Consider the following 3,751-nt stretch of genomic DNA (forward strand, 5'->3'; position numbering starts at 1 on the left):
TGTGTCGGGGAGGAAACGGGCAAACTGTGCAGCACGCACTGCCGTATCTTTGCAGAAACACTGCCATTGTGTTTCTGCTAATGCTCACGTTTAAAAAGAGTTGCTTTTTTTCGGGGTAAACTTCGTCACAAACTTTAAGTATACCGTTTTTAATGAAATCCCCCTTCCCCCTCCATGTCCATGTTCTTGTTTGCGTGTTTCGTTTCATGATGTCGTCTCAGATTACACTATTTCAATCGCGCCACACTTTCTCCACACAGAAGACACACAGGTTTTCCAGCTACGTCCATGAACATGTTCTTCGACTCTCACCTTGTTTGAAACCCCCGGTTCTCAGTGTCCACTTTTTTTTTTTTGCCATTTTTGATGGGTATCTGAAAGCTAATGTCACTGTTATGGGAACGACTGCGAGACGAATAAATATTTAAATAAAGCGGCCGACTGCTTGGCGCGTCACCGTTGCATTGTGGGAAATGTAGTTTTGGTGCGTGTAAAAGATCTGCGGGCTCTCGGCTTGCTGCAGTCCGCGGGTCGGTTCTAATAATAAATCAATATCATCCCAGGGGCCACTGAAAACATTCTCGCGGGCCGGATTTGGCCCGCGGGCCGGCACTTTGACATATGTGGCCTATTGGAATAAATATAAAGAGTACACATACGTTTGTGTGTGCGTGTACACAAACGTTTGTGGGTGTATATATGTGTGTGTGTGTGTGTGTGTGTGTGTGTGTGTGTGTGTGTGTGTTTACATCTGATATCAAATTTGCTACAGTGAAAAACCTACTGTTGTGAAAAATTTCTTGCTGCAAACATGATTTCGTTGGAGAGCAGTTTCACTGTACCTTTGAAATCAAACTATTAATAAATATCATACAATTAGTAATTTTTTCAGATTTTCATGTTTTCTGAAAAAAAAATGGCCAGTATTTCAGGAAGGTGATGACATGGAGTGTAATTTAAACCAAGGAGAAGAAGCAGAGAAGGTCCCCTACTAAGCTCCCGTAATAGTTGTTTCCACAAAGCAGACAGAATATAGTATATGCCTGTGACTATTGTTGGATGCTTGTATATGAGTCGCTGAAGGTGTAGTGGTCCACTCGCCTTAGGTGTGTGCGGGGAGTTTGGGATAGGTTGAGGGTGTAGTCTGCCTTACGCCCAAAGTCAGCTGAGATAGGCTCCTGCACTCCCCGTGACCCTGTTCAGGATTAGCTGCTGTTGAAAATGAATTGAAGGCTGGATGGATGGCTGTCTTTATTGCTGCTCAATGCATGTTGAAAAAGCGGTTGTTCGAATGGTTATAATAACTGTCACACCTATGCTAATTTCTGTTTGCCCATCTGTTTTTGTACTATCGTTTAGCATTATGCTCGCTGACATTTCATGGTTTACTTTATGGCAGCAACTAACGATTATAATAATAATAGATGACCAATAATTTGTCAATAACTCTGGTCAAAAAATAATAATAATAATTTCCAGCCCAATATTCCAAAACATGACATCATTTGAAAATGATACCACAGTGCATCAGGGCTCAGGTTCCAAAGATGACATGACCAAACCCAGAAAGCAGGTCGTTACCTGAGCCCTTAGGCACTGTGATGTCATTTTCAGTCGACAGCAAGTGGCCATGGAAGACTAAATGGCTGCCCCCTGAGATGGATAAAAACAAGTGGAGTGCCCAGCACATATCCCAAAAATGCAATATTCATCAACATAGCGACTGAGATTAGACGAGTGGGGGCGCATAAAACATATTGTAAAGAACATTGTTCACTTGACTTCTCCTTTAAGTAGGAGTTAAATCAGTGAGTTTACTTTTCCTGGTCTGTTTTTAAGACGAGTATCTGTACTTCTACTTAAGCACAGAGTGGTAATACTTTTGCCACCTCTGTGCACTGCAGAGCTATTTAATATTCGGCCTTGATGCAGTTATTTTCAAAGTGTGGTGGGGGTAACACGACTGGTGCATTTGAATCACTGCTTAAGTACCGTTCAGGTGTATTTAACTTTTAAATTCAATAAATGTGCAGCAAATTTAGAAGAACGGGTTGTTTCCACACACTAAATTGGTTTTCATTTAACTTGTAGACCGTCCAATTAAAAGGGTTTAACCAGTTTGATTTTAAAGGAGTAATAAAGAAAAAAAACAACTGACAACAATTGGTCGTTTGTCCACTAAATCAATTCAAAAAGCAACTAAACACGACTCAGAGAAAGCACCTTTTACGAAATAAAAAAGACACGACGTAACTTTGTTACACTTAGTGAAGCGAGGCGGCTCGCAACATTTACTGGTCAAGTGACATTTAAAAATATAAGCTTTCGCCTTAAAACGGACATTAAAAATGTGGTAAAAGGAAATTGGTGTCGGCAAGCGCGATTTGAGGCTTCCACCATTTCCCAGTAAGTTACAGTGGCTGCCTCGCCGTCCTGGAAATGTGCAATAAGTTGGGGGGTGGGGGGGACTCACCCGTGGATATTTCTTGAGTCTTCTCACTTTTTAGTGGCGTCGCTCGAAACTACAAAATGGCAGGAGTCGGTCAATGTCGGGGAAAATTGCACAGCAGCTTCCAATGGTGCACGGAACTTGCGGAAAGCTATTCTTTTTTTTCACTTCGCCTTCTTTTCTTTTCCCGTTGAAAACTCCCAGCTCCCCTGCACAGCCATTTTCCAACACGGCGAGAGAAGGGAGGAGGAAGGCCGACGCTAGGGAACAGCCATGAGGACAGCGGAAAGAGCCGAAACAGCACGGAAAAGTACGAACCCTCTGACACGTGCCCCGAGGGGACAACCGGTACGAGGCCTAAAAAAGTGACAAGATAAAATCATTATTAATGTCATAGGAATTAACCAGTTGTCTTTTTTCAATAAAAAGTAATAAATTTATGATAAAAATAGAATCCTCAACTACTTTAATACATAATGCATACATGCAGGGATAGAAGTTTTGTTTGATATGCCACAATCATGCCGGAGATTAGATTTAGAGTTGTTTTTTTTTAATGGGGACGAGTTGTCTCGGCTTGAAAAAGCTCCATGACGGCCTAGTGATATATATTCCAGCCACTGAAGTGTTTAAGCGGAGCTATTCATTTTTAAGCATTTCAGCTGACAAGAACTCATTTTAGAAGTTACATACATGGCAATGGCGAGTGATGAAAAAAGCGGAAGGGGCGTGGCCTGGACGGGGGCGTGGCCGGGACGGGGCGTGGTTACTTACAAAAGTGGCACTAAACATGCTGAAGATGAAGTGTATTAAATTTACACAGTTTGAAAATTGAACAGAAAAAAATCCCAAGATCGCCACTATTCTTTCAAGTGAAAATTTGTGCAATTTTGCCTATGCATTCCTGGTGAGCACCAATATGTAACTCCAAATTTGCTGCTCAAAATCAAAACTAAAAAAGTAAACACATTCCCTAACATATTTAAGATTTGTTCATAACTTGTATTCATAAAGTGTTGTGTAAATGTGATAAAAAGCTGTTGATTCTTACCTCATACAGTGATAGTGAATATTTATTATGCATACAATTTATTATGCATAACCGTGCTTTATTATCCAAGACAAAACGTGAATTATCAATATGAATATAAAACGCAAATAAAAACAAATAAATGTTATCATGCTGTTGCTACAAATGCATACCAAATAAAAGTGAAAATATCATCCTCGTATATTTGAATAAAAAAGTATATACATCGGAGTGTACCTGTCTATCGGCGAGGGGCGTCAGTGGAGCAGATT

At 40.7% G+C, this 3,751-nt stretch overlaps 1 protein-coding gene across 2 annotated transcripts in view; it reads right to left on the reverse strand.

Moving 5' to 3' along the window:
• pik3r2 (phosphoinositide-3-kinase, regulatory subunit 2 (beta)) overlaps positions 1 to 2,709 on the reverse strand; it is a 55,698-nt gene extending 52,989 nt beyond the window's left edge. For both annotated transcript variants that reach the window (XM_019888876.1, XM_019888874.1), the window contains exon 1: positions 2,474 to 2,709. The gene's annotated coding sequence lies outside the window, so the exon portion shown is untranslated. The remainder of the gene's footprint in view (positions 1 to 2,473) is intronic.
• Positions 2,710 to 3,751: the final 1,042 nt, after the last annotated feature.

This window comes from Hippocampus comes, unplaced genomic scaffold, assembly GCF_001891065.2.
Source record: "Hippocampus comes isolate QL1 unplaced genomic scaffold, H_comes_QL1_v1.1 scaffold228, whole genome shotgun sequence".
NCBI lineage: Eukaryota > Metazoa > Chordata > Actinopteri > Syngnathiformes > Syngnathidae > Hippocampus > Hippocampus comes.